A 25,063-nucleotide genomic window follows, 5' to 3' on the forward strand; every position below is an offset into this window, starting at 1 on the left:
AATGGGGTACAGAGCTAAACAAAGAATTTTCAATTGAGGAAAACCAAATGGCCGAGAAGGATCTAAAAAAATGTTCAACATACTTAATCATCAGGGAAATGCAAATCAAACAACTCTGAGACTCCACCTCACACCAGCCAGCATGGCTAAGATAAAAAAACTCATGTGACAACAGATGCTGGTGAGGTTGTGGGGAAAGAGGAACACTCTTTCATTGCTGGTGGAACTGCATGCTGGTACAACAACTCTGAAAATCAGTTTGGTGGTTCCTCAGAAAAGTGGACATAGTTCTACTGGAAGATCCAGGAATACCACTCCTGGGCATATACCAAGAAGTTGCTCCAACTGATAATAAGGACACATGTTCTACTATATTCATAGCATCATTATTTATAATAGTGAGAATCAGGAAAGAACCCAGATGTCCCTCAACATAGGAATGGATACAGAAAATGTGGTGCATTTGCACAATGGATTACTTCTTAGTTATTAAAAACAATCAATTTATGACATTCTTAGGCAATTGGTTGCATCTGGAGGATATCATCCTGAGTGAGGTACCCCAATCCCAAAAGTACACAAGTATGATTTGTACTCACTGATAAGTGTATATTAGCCCAGAATCTTAGAATACCCAAGATACTATTTGCAAAACACATGAACCTAGAGAAGAAGGAAGACTAATGTATGGATACTTCTTTCCTTCTTATAATAGGGAACAAAATATCCATGGAAGGAATTATAGAGACTAAGTTTGGAGCTGAGACAGAAGGAAGGACCATCCAGAGACTGCCCCATCTGTGGATCCATCCCAGAAACAACCACCAAACCCAGATACTATTCAGATGCCAACAAGAGCCAGATGAAAAGAGCCTGATATAGCTGTCTCCTGTGAGGCTTTGACAGTGCCTGGCAAATATAGAAGGGGATGCTCACAGTCATCCATTGGAAGGAATATAAGGTCCCCAAAGAAGGAGCCAGAGAAAGTACCCAGGGAGCTAAAGGGGTCTGAACCTCCATAGGAAGAACATCAATATGAACTAACCAGTACCTCCATAGCTCCTTGGAACTACAGCACCAATCAAAGAAAACACATGGTGGAACTTGTGGCTCTAGCTATATATGTAGCAGAGGATGGCCTAGTAGGTCATCAATGGGAGGTGAGGCCATTGGTCCTGTGAAGGCTCTATGCCCTAGTATAGAGAAATGACAGGACCAGGAATAGAAGTGTGTGGTTTGGGGAGCAGGGGGAGGCAGAGGGGATAGTGGATTTTCAGATGGGAATCTAGGAAATGAGATAACATTTGAAATGTAAATAAAGAAAATATCAAAAAAAGAAAGAAAGAGAGAGAGAGAGAGAAAGAAAGAAAAAAGAGAGAAAGAAAGAAAGAAAGAAAGAAAGAAAGAAAGAAAGAAAGAAAGAAAGAAAGAAAGAAAGAAAAAAGAAAAAAAGATATGAGGAACAGACAGAATGTGAACCAGGAGGGGGTATAATCTGCAGTGTAAAAACAAACAAAAAATAAATAAATAAAATTTAAAAATTAAGAGTTAACAAAATTTAAAAAATATGATAAAACCTTATATACCAATTTTCCTTTGATATTTACTTTCAAAATTAATGGTATTATTATTTGGTAATAATTTGGATGGAATGTAAAAAAATATATATAAAAATGTAGACTCATGTTGATTTGATCTTTTGTTCAGAATGCAACAGTTTAAAATATTAAAAATAGGTTTTCATCTCACACTGTTCACATTTTATTGTATTTTATGAAGTAATAGTTTATCAATAAAAACAAAGTGCTTAGTATAAAGTCATATTAAAATTATAATATACTAATTACCTTTTCTTTCTAATTTGTCAGCCAAACGAATACATTCCTAAAGTTAATGCAATTTCAGTTTTGTTGTTTTATAGATTTATTCTACAGAGTAATAATCATATTGAGAAAAATGTATTGAGTTGATGCACATACACCTCTGAAAATTAAATATTAAAATTTCTAAATCAATATCTGCAATGTAGAAGATTTCATGTTGAAATATAAATATAAACTGAATAATTAGAAATAAAACTTGAATTTTTCTATATGTATAGATTCTATTGATTAAATTACATGGGGATCAACTTAATATTGCATCTATTTAGTTTTATGTAAGAAAATGGTTCAAGTGGCAGGACACAGAAGTCCATAACTATAATGTCTGCACTTAGGAGTTCAGACAGGAGCATTGTGACTTAAAAGCCAGACAGGGATACAGGGCAATCTCAAGGCCAGCATAGGACACAAAATGACAACCTGTCTCAAAAACAATTGATAAAAACAAGCCACGGCTAAAATTACATTTTAACCATTTTTACTTTCTATGTGTTGTATCAGTACATCTGTCATCCTCTTAATGAGTATTTATGAAAGTAATTCACCATAATTTTTTCTTAATCATGCCCATTCTCCAGTCATCAAGGTGTCTTAAAACAGTATCTACTACATGTTGACTTTTGGTATGTGTTTGTTGGATGAGTGAATAATGTACACAATAGATTACACAATATTTGCTTTGCTATAACTTTTGTTCAGGATATATGTTAGTGTTGTATAACGCACATTTAACAAAGTTAAGAATTTCTCAGAACTAACTAGCAGGTAGTACAATTGTCACAAGTTATCTATAGGTAAAAGAAGGAAAGTTGGAGGGGAATAAAGCTGATGAGGTCAGTACTACCTTAAACAGAAATTGGGGCTTTGCTATTGTGCATGTTGAGAAAAGAGAACTCAAGTTTTGTTGGTTATTTTATGTATCTGAAAAAACTGATCTCCACAAATGGATTTAATAATAACAATTACTTTCAAGTAGATTGCATGTATTAGCTATATTAGCTGAAACTCTTCCATTTCTCTCTTCCTTCTATTTTTATCCAGCTAATCATCTTTCATCATTCAGAAAGTCTCCTGCTTTCAGGATAGTATGATTTCATACATCTAGATGAAATTAAAGTTCAGAAATACGAGAAAACCTATAATCTCTTTAGTTTGTCTATGTGCCGAAAGCCAGACATCTCCATTTTCTTACAAATGAGAAAGTTTCTTTTATTAACTCAGTTTATTTTATTATTTTGTTAGGTTAGTTTTGAGATATGTAGTCCAGACTGACCATTGAGCTCACAGGTTTCACCTGTGCCTCTGTATCATGAGTGCTGGAATCAAAGGCATATATTAACACAGCTGGAAATTTTTCATTAATTTTTATGGCCAAATGAAATACACACAAACACACATATAAACACATTTTCTCTACACACTCATCTATTCATGGATATGAAGATGATTCCATAACCCTGTTATAAATGTTGATGTGTAAGTTATTCTATAGTATGAGTGTTTTGGCCATACATCCAGGAATCATATATCTGGGTTGTATTGTATTCTTGTGTATAAGTACAATTGTTCATATATGAAAATGTGAGTGCACATTTGTACAAGCTTATGTACGTGTGTGCTTATAAAGTGTTAAAAGGTAAGTGGAGATATTTGGTGATCTTCTGTGCCATTTACCTATTGGACTGTTACTAAGATTGCTGTGTAGATTATCCAGCACTTTCATGTAATCCTCCTGACTCTGGCTCCCTACATTAGGAACATAAGTGATACCTCAGAGTCTGGGCAATAAGTTCTAAGACTAGAGTTTATGTCCATATTAGTTAATTAATTTATTATTTATTTATTGTATAAGGGGACACGTGAAAGTAAGAGGAATTGCAGGAATCAATTTTCTCCTATCATGTAAGTCCAGGCCATGGCTGGAAAGGTCAATTAACCAAGAGAAGAACCTATTATTTCTAATCTCCCAAACTGAAAGAGAAAGAGAGAGACAGACAGAGAGACAGTGACAGAGAGGGACAGAGAAAAAGTGAAAGAGAGAGAAAGTGTGAGAGAGACAGTGAGACAGACAGACAGACAGACAGACAGACAGATTCATGGACTAGAAAAATGACTCCTACATAAATTTCTTAAGTGACTAGTACTAGACACATGCAAATGGGAGAAAAGATAAACAGAATCAGTAGGTTATGTGTACATGTGTAAGTAGCAATGAAGAATAGATAACAAATTAGGGTCAAGTAGGAGCAAACAGTTGAAAGGCAAAAATAGAAGGATGGAAGTAATAAAGATGCAGTGAACCTGTATGAAATAATCAAAAATAAAGCTATTTAACTTCATAATGTTGAGGAAAGTATTAACCATTGCTGTATAGGACAAGTTTCACTATATTCAAATTAGTGGATGATCAACTGAGAGTAAAAGTTAATAATAATTTTGTATCAAAATTGACTTAGCAAAAACATGTATTATTCAGAAAAATCAAATAGGCGGGTGGTAGTGGCACACACCTTTAATCCCAGCACTTTGGAGGCAGAGGCAGGCAGATTTCGGAGTTTGAGGCCAGCCTGGTCTACAGAGTGAGTTGAAGGACAGCCAGGGCTGCACAGAGAAACCCTTTCTCGGAAAAAAAAAAAAAAAGCAGAAAAATCAAATAGTGAGAAAAATTATTAACTAAATATTATAAGTTGATATTCAATAAAAGCTTATAATTAAAACATAAAATCTGTATATATAAATATAATAAAATAGTCAGAATACGTGAATAGAATATATGAATGACAAATAGAATAAAAACATATGCTATGTGTTATTAGCTATCAAGGAAATAGAGTATGAAACCAAAATATGATAACTTCAAATTTTGTCAAAGCAGAGAAATAAAATAACATAAATTTCTGGAGGGAATATAAAATCATATAAGAAAACTAGAGGAGCTCATAAATTTTCATTAGTAGAAAATTAACATCAGGCTAACAAGATGGCCACCTAAGAGAAAATGCACTATTCAATATATAATAATATATAAATCATATGTGTGTGTGTGTGTGTGTGTGTGTGTGTGTGTGTGTGCGTGTGTATTCTTTTTTTTGGCCATTGTACAGCATACAGCAAAATGTCAACTAATAGATGAATTATTTTTAAATGCTAATATATATTAAAACCAGACATGTTACAAATTTATAACAATGTTCAACCGTGTTTTCATGCTGATTGCTCACTTATAACTTGTAATAGGTCTGAAAATAATGAATCTTACATATTTTAAAATGTTTAATGACAATAAAATTTTCATAATGCATTTTCAATTTGAAGAGTTATAACTACACAATGTAAAAAGTACACTAAGGATTTAAAGGTAGATGTCCTTCCTATGGGGTTGTAAAGCCCATCAGTTCCTTCAACACCTTAGGAAGAACAATAATATCAACCAACCAGACCCCCAAAGCTCTTAGGGACTAAGCCACCAACCAAAGAGTACTCATGGAGGGACCCATGGCTCCAGATGCATATGTAGTAGAGGATGGCCTTATCTGGTGTCAATGGGAGGGGAGGCCCTTGTTCCTGTAGAGGCTCAATGACTCAACATAGGGTAATGCTTGGGTGGGAAGGTGGGAGTGGGTGGAGGAGCACCATAATACAAGCAATGGGGACAGGAAGGGGTAGGAGGTGTGTGAAGGGGATACGGGGAAGGGGAATAATATTTGAAATGTAAATAAATAAAACAATTAATAATTTTTTTTTAAAAAAGAGTAGATATCATTTGTATAAAGGAGTGCAGGAACAAGGGGGAATCTTTATTACATTAACACTAGGAAAAGACTTAAATTCCTCTTCATGCTGTCCGACTTTCACACTTAGAAGTGATATTGATTTTTGTACTTTTTTAAAGTAGAACTTACTGTCAGAACCATTTGGGGGTGGGGGTAAGGGGGGTGGGGAGGTCATCTTTCAAGATAGGAAAATTGGGCTTCTTCTTATCTTAATTCCCCAGATGAAGGCTTTCTCATTCTCTATCTCATTCTAGCCCCTCCTCCCTCCTTTATTCCTTAATAGACAAGGTTTCGGTTCTGGCACAGAGGAATCGATACAGACCTAAACACAGGGTACTGCTACCCATCAAAGGCTGAATGGAAAACTGTATAGAAACTTGACACTTAGGTAAAATTAGAGAAGCCTGTACTGGTGCTTCTTAACCCTTTATCCTGTCAAAAGCTGATTTTCTTCAAAACAACCAGAAGCATTGTGGCATGTATTTTCTCAAATGCTGATACAGGTATCAAAGTAGGATAAAACTGCCCATTGTATTAATGACTTTGATATACATAGCATATTTTTCTTTTATATATTTTAAAGATTTATTTATTTTATATAGCTGTAGCTGTCTTCACACACACCAGAAGAGAGTACCATATCCCATTACATATGGTTGTGAGCCACTATGTTGTTGCTGGGCTTGAACTTAGGACCTCAGGAAGAGCAGTCAGTGGTGCTTTAACTGCTGACCCATTTCTCCAGCCCCATAGAATATTTTTCTAAGTAGAAATATATATACAATTATTATGTTTAGACAGATATCACATTTTTTGTGTGGATGGCAGAGACCAACTTAACATCTAGTGTATCCTCTGTGAAACCTCATGCATGGTTTCTATTACTACTGCATACGATGGAAGCTAGAGCTGCTCCTATCTTCCTTGTCCCTCAAAATTCTATGTAACATTTTTATATTTCAAGGCTATTATATCTATTAGTGAGAAATGCAAAAAAATTAGAAAAATTATTTTATATAAATGATAGAATCTGCTTAAATAAAACATGTTTTGGAACTTTCACAAGATATAGATGTTTGTTTAAAATTTCTACCATAAATGCACTAAAAAGCCTCCAAGAAATAGAATAATAGAATAGAATATTTTTATTTACAGACATTCACAAACATACTTATCCAACAATCACACACAGATATGTGTGTGTGTGATATGCACACACACATCTAAGCCATGGGAAAATGTGTATTGTGTAATATGCAATGTAAAATGTACGTATTTATATAAATGATTATTGTCATATATGTGTTTATAATATATTCATATAAATGCTTCAATTTATATAAATTTAAATAAACAAACATATATATATCTTTCAGAGTGAGGAGTGACAAATAAGAGATAGACAACAAATTCATCTGTTATAAAAATAGAAAAGATAAAATATAATATATGTAAATATGAATATATGAAATATAGTGATATATAACACGTATTTTCTGGGACTTATTATGGTAAAGTATCCTAATAAACCCATTAACTTAAAAATATAAGCCAAAGCAATATTTAATGTATTTGACCTAGCTGCTCTTAATTATCAAGTTGACATAACCTAGCAAAGTATGGAAGAAATTTACTACATTAGCAAAGCCTTTTGTAATGTCTGTGGGAAATGATCTGATTTTTAATTGATATAAGAAGCTCCAGTCACTGTGTACTGTACCATTGTGACATGTAACTCTGAGTTATACAAGAAAACTAATCAAACATAAGCTTTTGTGCGAGTCAGAGAGCAGTGTTTTTCAACAGTCCCTGATCCTGGGTTTCTTCCTAGAGTTCCATCCCACACTTACTTCCCTCAATGACAGATTGAGCCCTAGAATTCTTTTTTTTTTTTTTATCTTTTTTTTTCTTTTATTGGATATTTTCTTTTTTTTTTCTTTTTTTCCAATTTTTATTAGGTATTTAGCTCATTTACATTTCCAATGCTATACCAAAAGTCCCCCATACCCACCCCCCAACTCCCCTACCCACCCACTCCCCCTTTGAATTCTAAGTCAAATAAACCCTTGACATCTGCAGTTTCTGCTTTTGGTCAGAAGGTAATTTTTTTAAACAACTATTTACAGTCCTTATTTAATGTCTTCATTATGTATCTAGGCATATGGTCAAAATTCTCCTTTATAATTACCTTTTCTTACTACAATCATGTACTGCCTTTGCATTCAGTAAGCTCCCTAGTTCTTACCTAGTGGGATGACACAAACTAGGTATGAACATTTGTAGTTTGTTGTTGTTGTTGTTTGTTTTGTTTTTGTTTTTTTACCATCTTTAATCAGAAGAGACATATGCTAAGAGACATATGCTAAGGAATTTCCCATACTTCAGCCACATTCTCCTTTATGTCCACTGACGATTAGCAGTTCAACTCCCCCCAAGATAGTCAGTTAATCAATATCACAATAATTTGTTGATTCAGAAACAGAAGAAGCATAAAATAATTGACAATATATACTTCTAGTTAAAGGAAATTATTGTCGTGTCTTGTTTTGCGTGTATGCTTTACTTTGGAACAAATACCTCTAGGTCATCAGAACATAGTAGTTGTTCATTAAGGGTTCTTTGTAAATGGTAGGATTGCTTGCTATGTCTTCTATTTGATTTATTAAGTTAAGAATTCTAATTTTGGGAGAAAATAACCATATATCGGTTGCTGATTCAGAGCATAAACACATCTCCTTGAAACCTTGAATTGGCACTGGAACTAGTCATCCAACTGGAACTAAAAGTTTTCAAAAGGCCATTTAAGCATGTCATTGATACATGTATTTCATGATAGAGTCCAACATAAAAATTTCAGTAACTTTTATTATAATGATCTCATTGTTACACTCTTTTACTATGAATTTGTTTCCGTGTTCAGATGCAGTGTTAGATAGAACATTATCATGGTAGACAGAACACATTGGGAACTCATGGTTTTTTTCTTTTAGAAAAAAGCATTCCATGCAGAAATGACACTTACATAATCTAGAATATGTCTTCCAACAAGAAAAATAGGTCATAGTTTCTCTAACATTTAGTAAACTTAAATCCTCCTATAATATTCAAAGTTTCTGGCAGATTGGACACTCAAAAATAGCCATGGTAAATTCAGATTTGTAAATGTTTAGGTAATGTATGGTTCCCATTACTTACACCACAGTTATACTATTAATGGTGAGGTAATGGGGAAAAGATGTCAGCAACAGTAACACAATTCAATTGTCTGTGATCTAATGAATAGTATATCAGTGTTTGCTATGAAGAAAAGACAAAACAAAACCCATCTCGAGAAAAATCATGGTCTCCTAAGAAAATTAGTTTCTGCAATAATTACTCAAGGGGTACTGTGAACCCTTCTTTTGCTCTAAATAAGGAACAGATTTCCTACTACCCTGAATATAAAGAGAAAAAAGTTTTGTAATATTTTATGTCATATGCTCACTAAAACAAATAATTACAAATCAAGTTGCAATAGGAAAATACATTGCCAAGTAAGGTAATATATCTAGCTCAACTTGGCATACCTTGGTCTACTATGCAAGAACAGCCTGGCTGCTATACATCACTGATTTCACAAATTAAACATAGATAAAATGATTCAACAACACCATTTAAATGGTTAAATTTTGTGATATAAAATATTAAATTACTAAACCTGTTATTAAATGGCAATAACAATATAGTTACAGAAAAATCAAAAGAGCAAATTGTATTATAACATCCTTCAGTTTTGCAAAATATAGATAACTTGGTAAAATCTCATAAAGAATTAATTAAATACATGTTTCAGTTTTGAAAAAGTTTATGTGCAAATTAAATGAAACTGCAATTCTATATCTCACTTTATAGAAAAGTCAACTAGAAATAATCAAGAGACATTAATATAAAGTAAAAAATTACTACAGAAAAATATAAAGTAAATTATTAAGGAAATTTGTCAGGATGAAAATGTTTAAAATATGATCAAAAATCGAAATTAATAAAATAAAAATGATGATCAGTATTAGCACAAATTAAAATATCTCTACAAAGAAAATTGACAATAAACAGTTACTTTACAAGCTATATAACTAAAGAAAGTGTATAGAAAGCATTCATTCTACAAAGGATAAATATACTGAATATACATAGAATTCAAATATCAGCAAAATAATAATAAATTGATATAAGTAATTATATAATCTTTTTTTGGTAAAATCATTTGTATGTGTATACATATAGACTTGCTATTCTCAGTATATGTGTAGAAGACAATCTCATGTGGATTTCCTCATCTTCCACTTTGAGACAGTCTTTCATAGTCTGATGTTGCAGACATCTGGTTACCTATCTTACAAGATCTGGGTTCAACAACAATCAGATTCTCAATGGCCAGGAGAAGTACAGAGATTATTGACATATGGCCTTCGGGTTATTGTGTCTGGCTTTTATGTGGTTTCTGGGAATCTGATCTCAGACCCTATGATTATAGTTTAAGGGCTCTATCCACTGATTCCTCCCCTAAAACCAGTTATATAACTTTATATAACTATTCCCAAAGAATGTTTACATATTATTAAATATAACACATGAAAAGAAAAGGTACTTTTCATTGCTTAGTAAGTAATTGAAAATTACTAAATAAATGGGAAATGAAATTAAAATCAGAAGCTCTCATATCAACCACTTTTGAATGACTACTATGAAAAGTCAATAATTGCATGTACAGTCAAGAATGTAAATGGAGAGTTCTTATAATGTTGGGAAATTTTAAATTGGTGGGGCAATTATAGAAAACCATATAGACAAAATGCACGCGTGCGCACACACATACACACTCATATACAAAAACACTCATATATAAAGAGGACTGAAATGGAGATATTGCATTATCTGGTAATTCTATTACTGTGTATGTCCCTCAAAGCAAAAATAAATAAGTAAATAAAGAATGGATGAATATCAAGAGCTTTTCTGTTTTTTGTATCCATTCTTTGGTTGAGGGACATCTGGGTTGCTTCCAGATTCTGGTTATTATAAATAAGGTTGCTATAAACATACTATAGCAAGTGTCCTTGTGGTATGTTGCAGCATCTTTTGGCTATATGTCCAGGAGCAGTATAGCTGCATCTTCAGATAGAACTATTTCCAATTTACGATGACCTGCCATATTGATTTCCAGAATGGCTGTACCTGTTTGCAATTCTATCAGCTATGGAGGGATGTTCACCTTTCTCCACATCCTCGTCAGCATATAGTTCATCTACACAGTGGAATACTATTCAGCTATTAAATAATATGGTATCATGAATTTTGCAGGCAAATGGGTGTGGCTAAAAAAATATCACTCTGAGTGAGGTAACCCATATCCAAAAGGACAAACATGGTATATATACTATATACTATATAGTATACTATTATATACTATTGAGGATATAAGTGGATATTAGCCAAAAAGTACAGAATACCCATGATACAGCCCACACCCCTTAAGAAAATAAACAAGAAGGAAGGCCCAAGTGAGGATACTTCAACCACTTAGAAGGGAGAACAAAATAGTCATGGGAAGCAGAGAAAATGAGGGACATGGATAAAAGAGGGGAAGAGGAAAGTAGGAAGTAGGTGACAGGGAAGATCGGAGAGAAGCCCAGGTGGCCAAGAGAATGAATAGAAATATGCAGCTGCCAGGGGCAGGGGTCCTTGAGGTAACCTCTAGAAAGTCCCAGAGACTTGGAATGGAGGAGGCTTGATGTGGGTGCCCAACAGTGGGGAGATGGAACACCAACCCACCATCAAAATTTTTGACTCAAAATTTTTCCTGTCTAAAAGAAATGCAGGAACAAAATGGAGCAGAGAGTGAGAAAGTGCTCAGCTAGTGAGTGGACAAACTTGGGATCCATCCCAATGAACAGGCACCAAACACTGAAACTATTACTACTGTTGTGATTGTAGACAGGATCCTAGCAGAGATATCCTCAGAGAGGATGAAGAAAGTGGTGGAAAGAGGCACAGAAGTAGAGGTGAATAAAAGGAATCCTGTTTAATGCTTTATAGCATAATCAAGTGGCAGTGGCTCAAAAGAATTTTTCATATATGTTGAAACAGATACAGAAAGAACTATTAATGTTCACAATACAAGGAATTGATGGCTAAGTCACTTAGCGGAATCTGTTCACTGAATAAAGTAAACATGTACTGAACAATTGTACTCCATAAATATAATTACGCAAGATAACACAAATATTTATAATTAATAGAGTTATTAGGGAGTATAGCTTTAAAACCACATATTTGGTAGGAAACATGTGAATAATACCAAGTGCATGGGCTAGTACCTGAAGGTTTACTAGAGATTTTGCATAGATCTGGAGTCACTAGCATGTGTTGATTTAGCTCCATTCCTATTACTTGTGCTGAAGCAGGATCCATTTTAATATACTGAATATCTGTTACCATACCTTTTTACACTTGACCCGATAAATTACTCATATAGTACTCTAATCTACATTTTTCTGATTTATGTGATTAAAAAAAACTTTTTTTCACTACTCTTCACACACACATACACGCACACGCACACGTACACATACACACATGGGAAAACTACAAAGTCTCTCTGCCGAAGTGGCTCTAATTACATAGGATGAAGCATTTTTGGCATTTTATTTGTATAAAATGGAGTTAGAGATGCTAAGTCTAGAGTAACTCCAGATTAGTTTTATCCATGAAGTCTTCTATAGGGGACTTGTCTCAGCCACCTACTTCTGGAAAAGACAACTCAAAACGGATTTAATAAGAAACATTTTTTTATACATTCTATTATGTCAAGAGAATGTTTTTGTCCTATTGTCCACACTGAGTAAATTCAAACACCAATGGTTCTGAATCACATGATGATATATGCCACTCATTTTGATCTAATTTCTACTAACAGAACTGTAACAAATGCTAATTTGCTATCCCTGCCCCGCCTGATCATGACAAGAAACAATGCTTTTAACCAGTACCCCACTCCCCCCCCCCCCCCGCAGAGCTCATGTTTCTAGCTGCATATGTATCAGCTCATGTTTCTAGCTGCATATGTATCAGATGTATGTATTGGCCATCATTGGAAAGAGAGGCCCATCGGTCTTGCAAACTTTATATGCCTCAGTACAGGGGAACGCCAGGGCCAGGAAGTGGTAGTGGGTGGGGAGGGGAGTGGGTAGGGGTGTATGGGGGACTTTTGGGATAGCATTGGAAATGTAAATGAAGAAAATACCTAATTTAAAAAATTAAGATATTTGATTAAACTCTACATAAGGCATATGCTATTTTAAAAATAAATTCAATTCCTTTATGACAAAAAAAAAAAAAATCCCATGGTCTAAAAGCTAGTGAAATAAGAATTTCCAAGAAAAGTTAAGGAAACTCACCAGCAGGGATATATAAATTCATATGAAAAGGGAACTTATTTCAAGCTTTCCTAAATATTATGGTTTTATTCTTGAATCAATGATAGGAGGAGAGAAAATGGATACAATATTATAAATTTAGCTAATCTCATTCTGAAAATACCATCAGAGTAATGAATTCTGTTACCAGCTTCTCGATGTTTTATTACCAAATTCTCATTTAATTGTTCTTCTGCCAGTCAGGCAGTGGTGGCGCACACCTTTAATCCCAGCACTCAGGAGGCAGAAGCAGGCAGATTTCTGAGTTCGAGGCCAGCCTGGTCTACAGAGTGAGTTCCAAGACAGCAAGGGCTACACAGAGAAACCCTGTCTCAAAAAAAAAAAAAAATCTTTAGCGCTGAAATATATTCTATTAGAGCATATTCTATACCTTTTAAATTAATTAAATTATTCCATCTTATTTACAAAGTAATGTTAAGCATTGCATATTAAAATAACAAAGTTGATTTATTTTTATTAGTTTTTTCTTTCTGTAAATAAACATACTTTGAAAGAAGAAAGGAACAAATAAATATTATTTAAACATGAGTTTTTACTATAGTTATTCTAGCTCTTTTATGTGATCAGTTCTTTTCATTAAAATGGAATTTAATTTAAAGGATCCTTTGAGAAACCTAATTCAAAGGATTTCCTACATCATAATGCAGGCCTAAGAAATAACAGTAAGAAAGGAGAAATAATTAACAGTTTTTAGAGAGCTATTTATAAAACTCTATTCCAAGCCACACAGTCTTCCATGTTTACCTGCTCTGCTACTATTCAAGAGTTGAAGAGCATTACTTGCTAATCCCATTCTATTCAGTCTCATCAGAGCCCTGCTGTCAAGAACCCCAGGCTCACATTAAGTGTGTAATCTCTCCTCAGCCTATCATTTTTCTAATTTGTTCCATTTGCAAGGTAAATTTGCAAACTGACCTTTTAAATGAATAACTATGCTGAAATGGCTTTAAATAATATAAGCCCCTCCTTCCTTCTCCTTTTTATTATTTTTAAACTAATGGTTATTCTTTTGAAATGCTCAATGGCTCCTGTAATTAAACATTCACAGTGTTCATCCTATCTTCTTTGGATCTACATAAATTTACTTTTGCATATAACTGGATTTTCATACACACATGTACATACTTATAAAACATTTGTTTTACTATTAAGTGTGTTTTGATTTTGAGATTGTAATATATTCACTTCACTTACATATCTTTTCCTTCATTAAAACCATCCTGTGTACCCACATTGATCTTTTCCAAATTTATGAACTTTTTCTTTAATTATTGTTATGTGCACATATATCTATAATATAAAAATACATTTATTTTTATATATGAGATCAGTAAAAATATGGAATTCAATTTGTTTTGCTTCAAGCTTCTATGCTGTTTTGACAAATTGCACAATGACAATTAGGTTTCAATCACACTTAACTTCTTGCTGTTTCTCTGTCCACTAGAAGCTTTCAAAGCATCCTTCATGAGCCGACATATTCTGAGAAACCTGTATATAAATTCTGTTGGTCTTTCCTAATGTGAGCAGCTTTGGAAAACTGCATCATTTTTACCCACAAATATGTGAATGTTTTTCACATGCCATGCCTATCCCCTGCTGAATTATATAATCAGGAGAGTAAATAGGGAGATTCAGAATTTGAGAAGGCTTGAAATCATTTAGAATGTAAAAGATGAAACAAGAAAAATAAAACAAACAAACAAAAAATCTTATGAAGCTGTTTGACTACCCACAGCTAGTAATGCCTGAGGTTGGTTAGTGAGTATGAACAAAGACTGTCATAAGTTCATTAATTACGATGATTTTCTTGAGCCACATTCTTCAGACATATTTGAAATCCTTGAGAATATTTTCAACTCTGAATTATGATGGAATAACTGGATAAATCAAAGTATAGCAAAGATCATTCACCACAATCCAGTGGGCTTCTTCCCAGGGATGGTTCAATATACAGAAACTCATCAGCAAAATCCATTACATAAAGAAATTCAAAGAAAAAAAGCCACATGATCATTTTATTAGATGCTTAAAAAAACATCTGACAAAATTCAAGATCCCTTCATGTTAAAAGTTTTGGAAAGATCAGGAATTCAAGGCTCATACCTAACATAGTAAAAGCAATATACAGAAAACCAGTAGCCAACATCAAACTAAATGGAGAAAAAGTTGAAGCAATCCAATTGAAAAATTGTTGATGGTGATGGAAAGGAATTATGGTTTGCTCAGTTTCTGTGAAGGGGTTTGCAACCACATAGGAAGAACAGCAGTACAAACCATCCAGACTCCACAAAGCTCCCTGGGATTAAACCACCAACCAAAGAGTACACATGGGAGGACCCATAACTCCAGCTGTATACATGACAGAGGATTGCCATATCAGGCATCACTAGGAGGGAAGGTTCTTGGTCATGTGGAAGCTTGGTGACCCAGGGTAGGGGAATGCTAGGGCAGTGAGGTGGGAATGGGTTGGTGTTTGGAGAAGCACCCTAATAGAGGCACAGGAAAGGGCCAGAGAATAGGGGATTTGTGGACTGTGGGATTTCCATCCCACAGTCAAAGTTCTCACCCATAATTCGTGCTGTCTGAAAGAACTACAGGGATGGAAATGGAGAGGAGCCTGAGGAAAAGGTCCAGCGACAGGCCGAAATTGAGATCCAGGTCAAGGGGAGGTCCCAAGGCCTGACTCTATTACTGAGGCTATGGTGCACTCATAAAAAGGGACCTATCATAATTGCCCTCTGAAAGACCCTACAACCATCTTAAAGAGTCAGATGCAGATATTTACACCTAACCAATGGACAGACACTGACCCTTGTGGTTGAATTAGGCAAAGGCTGAGAGAAGCTGAGGAGGAAGGCGACCCTGTAGGAGGGCCAGCAGTCTCAATTCACCTGGACCCTCAAGATCTCTCAAACACTGGACCACCAAACAGGCAGCACATATCAGCCGCTGTTGAATCTGTGTTCATTCAGAGATTATGCACCCAACGCTCAAGAGACTGGAGGTCCCAGGGTGTTTAGAAATCAGATGGGGTGGGAAGTGTGGGTTAGGGACATGACTGTGGAGACAGCAGGGTCCAGAGGAGGTATGGTATATGTAACAGTCAGAGGGTAGACAGGGGAAATAAAATCTCGTGTGTAAAAAAATTAATTAATTAATTAAAATAAATAAATAACCAATAAAAATGAAAAATATTTTTAAAAAAAATTTGTTCAGTTTTGATGTGTACTACTAAGAATTTTTCTTAAATCTTCAAGAGGCTCTCTTCCAAGAGTAATTGAGAGGGTTGATGTAGTATACATATCTTCTGTTAAAAAAAAAATCTTTAATGATAATTCAGATTTCAGGTTGCAGTAGAAGGTTAAATGCTCATAGTGAATGTAGAGAAAAATCTCTAGTCAGCATTTCCCAGGTGGCTTCTTTTCTCATAAACTTACTTCCTAATGGGAACACAATATTACTCCATTACAGTAAAGAATAAACATTATTGGAAAAACCATTCAGCTCTTAGTTGGATATTTTTCCACACTAAATGGAAGAGATTGAAAATATATTCACTGAATCTACTGCCAAGAGAATTATAGGAGATGATATTTGACCCAGAGATGGTGGTTTATTTTCTTTTCTCACTAGGACATGCATCATGTTTTCAAGCATGCCTTCTTACTATTTTACTTTTTGTTCCTTACATAACAAAATCTCTTCATATATATTGTTTGCTTTCAACTTTTAACCACTAAAGGCCCAATTGTTTTGCTGGATATAATTTGACAAGGAAAGTATATTTAAATATATTATGATGATTTGAGAAAATATTTTAAAGTTCATATAGTAAACTATAATACAAGACCAAGATATTAACTAGCATGTGTGTTTGAGAATATGGGGTTTATTAGCAAATATATAAGTAGGCTTTTGTTGAACCCACACTTCCCCATCCATAACTGGCTATCTCTTGTTACCAAAAGAGGCCTCCAGTGGAGTAAATAGCTTGAATTCATGTGAGTTGTTGACCCAGGGGTTACCATAGAAATCCCCAAATGACCCAAAATGTTGAAAAGTCAATGAGTTGTTCCCTGAAAACTGATAGTAGGGTCCCATTTCCATGAATAACATCCAACAAAAGTCATTGAACAAACAGAAGTTGAGTGGTGCCTACATGAAGCCTCCATCCCTATGGCATTTGATGAGAGAAGGTACTCATCATCATTTTGTAGGCTACCAAAAGAAATGCAGACACCAACCCAGCCACAAAACCTTACAATATATTCTGCCTGAAAAATACGATAGGGCAATGGTGGTACAGAGCTTATGGGAGTATACAAAAAAAAATCTAATTTGACTTAAGGCACACTCTATAAGACAGATTCCTATACCTATAGTATTGCTTTGTTGACCAAGACCCAAAGACTAAATTGTACATAATTCTATGGTAAAAGAAACAGTACTGGTATCTTAACAAATAAAATAATACTTTTTTTGAAATGTCCTAATGATATTAAGCTATGCTGATATATTCATGCCTCATTCTATTATCAGAAAGGTTTCCTCTGGCAGAAAATGGGAACAGATGCAGAAACCTACTGTCAGATTTTTTTTTATTATTAATCATTTTATTTGTTTCTTTTCTAATGATATCCCCCTTCCCAGTTACCTCTCCACAGACCTCCCCATCTGTTCCCTACTCCCCCCGCCCTTTCCTTTGCCTCTGTGAAAGTGCTCCTTTTCCCACTCACCCCCTTCTGTCTCATCACTATAACATTCCCCAATGCTGGACCATCAAGCTTCTACAGGACCAAGGGCCCATCCCATTGATGTCAGTTAGGGTCACCCTCTGAAACATATGTACCTGGAGTCATGGATACCTCCATGTATAGTCTTTAGTTGATGGCTTAGTCCCTGGGAGCTCTGAGCACTTAGTTGACATGGTTCTTCCTTGGGGTTGCAATACCTTTCATCTCTTTAAGTCCTTTCTCTTGCTCTTCCATAGGTGTCTCGGGGCTCAGTCATGGTTGGCTGTGAGAATCTGCATCTTTGCTGGTAGAACCTCTTAGGGAACAGACATGCCAGGCTCCTGTCAGCAAGCACTTCTTGGCATCAGCAATAGTGTGGGAGTTTGATGTCTGCAGATGGGATATGGAGAATGAGTGTGTAAATGGGATTTTTTTTCCATCAAATTCCTTCCCTCAGAACTCAAGAAATCCCAAAGAAGAGGAAGCAAAAAGAGTATAAGAGCTAATGGAGATGAAAGATGCCAGAAGAATAAGACTCTGTGTATGAACTAAGCAAGGCTCATCTTAACTCAACGAGATGGAAAAAGCTATCATGGTACCTACACAGGCCTTTCCTTAAAACTCTTCCTTCTGTTGGTTTGCCTTGTCCAATTTTAATATAGTGATCTTTGCTTTATCATATTCTATTTTATTTTGTCATGTTGGTTGTTGCACCATAGAAGTCTCTTTCTTGCTATCCTCGGTTTTTTGTTATTCCAGATGAATTTGCAAATTGCTCCTTCTAATTCGTTGAAGAATTGAGTTGGAATTTTAATGGGGATTGCATTGAATCTGTAGATTGCTTTTGGCAAGATAGCCATTTTTACAATGTTGGTCCTGCCAATCCATGAGCATGGGAGATCTTTCCATCTTCTGAGATCTTCTTTAATTTCTTTCTTCAGGGACTTGAAGTTTTTATCATACAGATCTTTCACTTCCTTCGTTAGAGTCACGCCGAGATATTTTATATTATTTGTGGCTATTGAGAAGGGTGTTGTTTCCCTGATTTCTTTCTCAGCCTGTTTATTCTTTGTGTAGAGAAAGGCCATTGACTTGTTTGAGTTAATTTTATATCCAGCTACTTCACCGAAGCTGTTTATCAGGTTTAGGAGTTCTCTGTTGGAATTTTTAGGGTCACTTATATATACTATCATATCATCTGCAAAAAGTGATATTTTGACTTCCTCTTTTCCAATTTGTATCCCCTTGATCTCCTTTTGTTGTCGAATTGCTCTGGCTAATACTTCAAGTACTATGTTGAAAAGGTAGGGAGAAAGTGGGCAGCCTTGTCTAGTCCCTGATTTTAGTGGGATTGCTTCCAGCTTCTCTCCATTTACTTTGATGTTGGCTACTGGTTTGCTGTAGATTGCTTTTATCATGTTTAGGTATTGGCCTTGAATTCCTGATCTTTCCAGAACTTTTATCATGAATGGGTGTTGGATCTTGTCAAATGCTTTTTCTGCATCTAAGGAGATGATCATGTGGTTTTTGTCTTTGAGTTTGTTTATATAATGGATTACATTGATGGATTTTCGTATATTAAACCATCCCTGCATCCCTGGAATAAAACCTACTTGGTCAGGATGGATGATTGCTTTAATGTGTTCTTGGATTCGGTTAGCGAGAATTTTATTAAGGATTTTTGCATCGATGTTCATAAGAGAAATTGGTCTGAAGTTCTCTATCTTTGTTGGATCTTTCTGTGGTTTAGGTATCAGAGTAATAGTGGCTTCATAAAATGAGTTGGGTAGAATACCTTCTACTTCTATCTTGTGAAAAAGTTTGTGCAGAACTGGAGTTAGATCTTCTTTGAAGGTCTGATAGAACTTCTCAAGGATAAAAGAACCTCTGGTGGAATCACCATGCCTGACCTAAAGCTTTACTACAGAGCAATTGTGATAAAAACTGCATGGTACTGGTATAGAGACAGACAAGTGGACCAATGGAATAGAATTGAAGACCCAGAAATGAACCCACACACCTATGGTCACTTGATCTTCGACAAGGGAGCCAAAACCATCCAGTGGAAGAAAGACAGCATTTTCAACAATTGGTGCTGGCACAACTGGTTGTTATCATGTAGAAGAATGCGAATCGATCCATACTTATCTCCTTGTACTAAGGTCAAATCTAAGTGGATCAAGGAACTTCACATAAAACCAGAGACACTGAAACTTATAGAGGAGAAAGTGGGGAAAAGCCTTGAAGATATGGGCACAGGGGAAAAATTCCTGAACAGAACAGCAATGGCTTGTGCTGTAAGATCGAGAATTGACAAATGGGACCTAATGAAACTCCAAAGTTTCTGCAAGGCAAAAGACACTGTCTATAAGACAAAAAGACCACCAACAGACTGGGAAAGGATCTTTACCTATCCTAAATCAGATAGGGGACTAATATCCAACATATATAAAGAACTCAAGAAGGTGGACCTCAGAAAATCAAATAACCCCCTTAAAAAATGGGGCTCAGAACTGAACAAAGAATTCTCACCTGAGGAATACCGAATGGCAGAGAAGCACCTGAAAAAATGTTCAACATCCTTAATCATCAGGGAAATGCAAATCAAAACAACCCTGAGATTCCACCTCACACCAGTGAGAATGGCTAAGATCAAAAATTCAGGTGACAGCAGATGCTGGCGAGGATGTGGAGAAAGAGGAACACTCCTCCATTGTTGGTGGGATTGCAGGCTTGTACAACCACTCTGGAAATCAGTCTGGCGGTTCCTCAGAAAATTGGACATAGTACTACCGGAGGATCCAGCAATACCTCTCCTGGGCATATATCCAGAAGAAGCCCCAACTGGTAAGAAGGACACATGCTCCACTATGTTCATAGCAGCCTTATTTATAATAGCCAGAAACTGGAAAGAACCCAGATGCCCCTCAACAGAGGAATGGATACAGAAAATGTGGTACATCTACACAATGGAGTACTACTCAGCTATTAAAAAGAATGAATTTATGAAATTCCTAGCCAAATGGATGGACCTGGAGAGCATCATCCTGAGTGAGGTAACACAATCACAAAGGAACTCACACAATATGTACTCACTGATAAGTGGATACTAGCCCAAAACCTAGGATACCGACGATATAAGATACAATTTCCTAAACACATGAAACTCAAGACAAATGAAGACTGAAGTGTGGACACTATGCCCCTCCTTAGAAGTGGGAACAAAACACCCATGGAAGGAGTTACAGAAACAAAGTTTGGAGCTGAGATGAAAGGATGGACCATGTAGAGACTGCCATATCCAGGGATCCACCCCATAATCAGCATCCAAACGCTGACACCATTGCATATACTAGCAAGATTTTATCGAAAGGACCCAGATGTAGCTGTCTCTTGTGAGACTATGCCGGGGCCTAGCAAACACAGAAGTGGATGCTCACAGTCAGCTAATGGATGGATCACAGGGCTCCCAATGGAGGAGCTAGAGAAAGTACCCAAGGAGCTAAAGGGATCTTCAACCCTATAGGTGGAACAACATTATGAACTAACCAGTACCCCTGAGCTCTTGACTCTAGCTGCATATGTATCAAAAGATGGCCTAGTCGGCCATCACTGGAAAGAGAGGCCCATTGGACACGCAGACTTTGTGTGCCCCGGTACAGGGGAACGCCAGGGCCAAAGGGGGGGAGTGGGTGGGTAGGGGAGTGGGGGTGGGTGGGTAAGGGGGACTTTTGGTATAGCATTGGAAATGTAAATGAGCTAAATACCTAATAAAAAATGGAAAAAAAAATAAAAAAATAAAAAAAAATAAAAAAAAAAAGAAGTCTCTTTCTTTTCATTTTTCTCTCATAAATTATATCCAGACCACAGTTTTACCTCTTCACCATACTCTCTGGCTGCTCTTTTCTAATGAGAGACATTAAGGGGTGTGTTTAGAGGGAAGAGAAGCTGTGGGGGAACAGATAAGTCTAGAGGAAAGAGAAACTATAATCAGGATGTGTAAAAGAAACTATTTTAAATAAAAGGAAAGGGTGAAGAAAATAAATAAAAATTAAAAAATTAAATAAACATCATCTATAGAGTAGTCAGATGTTGTACCAAAGTGTGTATCTAAATGGCAGAATGATGTTGAGAGGCAGTTGTAAGAGAAGGAACCATGAGATTATGACAATTTTAGGATTTGAATATTAGTATTAGAATTTAGGATAATGCTTTTAGAATCTAGGATTATTAAAATAATTACATGAAATCCTGCAATAGAACATATTAACTAGAGGTTATATTCTGACTTAAACAGAAATCAAAATGTGCAATTTATGCATTTAATATTGTTTTCTAATTTTTTTTCTTTTGAATAAGAAATGGTGTTCAGGCTATTATAAATAAGGCTTCTATGAACATAGTGGAGCATGTGTCCTTATTACCAGTAGGAACATCTTCTGGGTATATGCCAGAACTGAGGAACTGCCAGACTGACTTCCAGAGTGGTTATACAAGTTTGCAATCCCACCAGCAATGAAGTGGATGCTCACAGTCATCTATAGGATGGAACACAGGGACCCCAATGGAGGAGATATAGAAAGTACCCAAGGAGCTGTAGTCGTCTGCAACCCTATAGGTGGAACAACAATATGAACTAACTAGTACCCACAGAGTTCATGTCTCTAGCTGCATATGTAGCAGAAGATGGCCTAGTCAGCCATCATTGGGAAGAGAGGCCCATAGGTCTTACAAACTTTATATGCCCCAGTACAGGGGAACACCAGGGCCAAGAAGTGGGAGTGGGTGGGCAGGGGAGCAGGGCAGAGGGTGTGGGGAGGTTATAGGGAACTTTCGGGATAGCATTTGAAATGTAAATAAAGAAAATATCTAATAAAGTAAAAATTACAAAAAAAAAAAAGAAATAGTGTTCAGAGCTGTATCAATGATTCAGCTAGTAAAATAACTGCTATGCAAGCATGAAGATTTTAGGCCTTATCTTCAGCACAAATGTACATGACCTTTGTAGTCAAGGCCCTGGAAAAGATAGGAGGATTCTCTAGAGTTAGTTTTCCAATTAACCCTTGGCAACAATGGGTTAGTGGTTCAATCAGGAGCACTTTCTTAAAAAATAAGTTGGAGAGATATCAAGGTTGATAGCCATTATTAACCTCTTGCCTTCACAGCGTAGGCACACGTATGTGAACACACTCATGGACACTGGAGTACTCCCTTACAAACATACATAAACCAAGCACACACACACACACACACACAAACACACACACACACACACACGTATACATATATATGTGTGTGTGTGTGTGTGTATATATATATATATATATATATATATATAATAAAATAAAATAAATATTGAATCCATAGTCTGGGTTGGAGTTGTTAAAATTAAGGATAATTCAATGCAATTTAGGACTAAAAATATACAGGCTATTAAACATACTAAATTGAATAGTAAACTCATTTGCACCCAACAAGCTCCATGGCTGATAGTAGAAGACTGACTTCCAGGCACCTAGAGTGAGAGTATTAAGCCCACACCCACAGTGACATACCTACTCCAACCAGGTCAGACCTATTCCAACAAGGCCACACATCCAATTGGCACCACTCCCTAGTCCAAGAATATACAAACCATCACAATGTTTATCATAATTTTTTTTACCTTCTCTTATAAGTATCCCATATCCCACCTAGGGATTCATCCCATATAAGGTTACCAACCCCAGACACTGTTGTGGATGCCAAGAAGTACATGCTGAAAGGATCCTGATATGGCTGTCTCCTGAGAGGTCCTGCCAGATCCTTACAAATACAGAGGGAGATCCTTGCAGCCAAACATGATGGAGCAGAAAATATAAAATATTATACAATTCTAAAAATGCCTCTTGATTTAAAACTGAGATCTCCAGAGATAATTATATAATAGCTTAACCGACAATTGCATTTATTTCAGAAATTCCCAAAATTCTTCCCAGTAAGCACTTATTAAGATTCTGAATTCCTTCCTATATTTTATTAGGGAATACTCATACACATAGATATATGTTAATAGAATCTTTTAGGAAATCTACACACACAACTACTACTCAATTCAAACTGTAAAGCATGTTAACAACCAATAGACTCAGCCCCGTGAAACCAAAGCTGAGCTTAGTCACTCATGTTGACTGGGAGGATCAACAGCATATTTCTATAGTAACACTGGAGCTGGACACTTCACTAGTTAAATAGTTAAAAATAAAGAAGGTTCAAAGAACTTAGCATGAACAAAGCTGTAGCAGGGTGATATGCCTCAACTCTAAATGTTCTGAGAAAGGAGGAAGCAAGGTTTTCCTTGTAAAGCAATTACCTTCAACAGTCAAAATAATTTCAAGCACAAAATGTACCATCATAAATCATGCTGAGTGCTGTTCCATAGCTTCAGAGTCTTGAAAAGCTTGACACGTGTTTGGTTTGGTTTGATTTTGTCAAACATTGCACACTGCCCAACATAGTAAAATGGTTGTCTTAATTCAATCTGGAAGGATTAATGCAGTACAACATATGAGCTATGCTCATCCACCAAGACTCCCAATCATAAGCCAGACAATAAACACTATTCTGTTTAGTAAAATAATTTAAGGGTCCAAAGCTATCATATAAATACAGCTAGAGTATTATGGGAATGTTAAAAATGTCTATCACATCTCATGGAAAGAATAAGGTTGTAATTACTAAACCTGTTGTATAATTCAGAGCCATTCACGGACCATATTGAACCCACAGACTCTTCTCCAGATTTTGACCTCCTGCCAAATCTATTCAGAAAATGTATAAAAGATGCCAGCTGCTCACCACTTTCAGAGAAACCCCTTGCTTCTTGAGAGTCCTTCCCTTCTTATCATATTTCCAGCTTTCTTCAAGAAGAATGTGATCTGCTCAGAATCTAGGTCTGTTTAGCACAGTCTTTGCTTCTATGCTATTCTGAAAGTCAAAGGAGAAAATTCCCAATTAAACAAGAACATGTGCAGCTATGCTTCCAAATGTGTCACATTAGCTTAGATTCGAGTATAAGTCAGAAAACCTGTAGTCAACCTCCTACTTACATCTGTGAATAAGCACATAAGCAACCGCAGGGTTGTTCAGGCTAAACAGATGGATGGTCCTGTCAGGAGCAGATTGCAGTAAAGCGATGATGTAGGATGTAATGCCAC

General features: G+C 35.8%; 1 long non-coding RNA gene across 1 annotated transcript in view; it reads right to left on the minus strand.

The window, feature by feature from the left end:
* Gm30092 (predicted gene, 30092) overlaps positions 1-24,835 on the minus strand; it is an 89,746-nt gene extending 64,911 nt beyond the window's left edge. Inside the window, exon 1 of the long non-coding RNA NR_168595.1 lies at positions 24,705-24,835. This is a non-coding gene — a long non-coding RNA (predicted gene, 30092). The remainder of the gene's footprint in view (positions 1-24,704) is intronic.
* Between the last annotated feature and the right edge of the window lie 228 nt (positions 24,836-25,063).

This window comes from Mus musculus, chromosome 4, assembly GCF_000001635.26.
Source record: "Mus musculus strain C57BL/6J chromosome 4, GRCm38.p6 C57BL/6J".
NCBI classification, from domain to species: domain Eukaryota; kingdom Metazoa; phylum Chordata; class Mammalia; order Rodentia; family Muridae; genus Mus; species Mus musculus.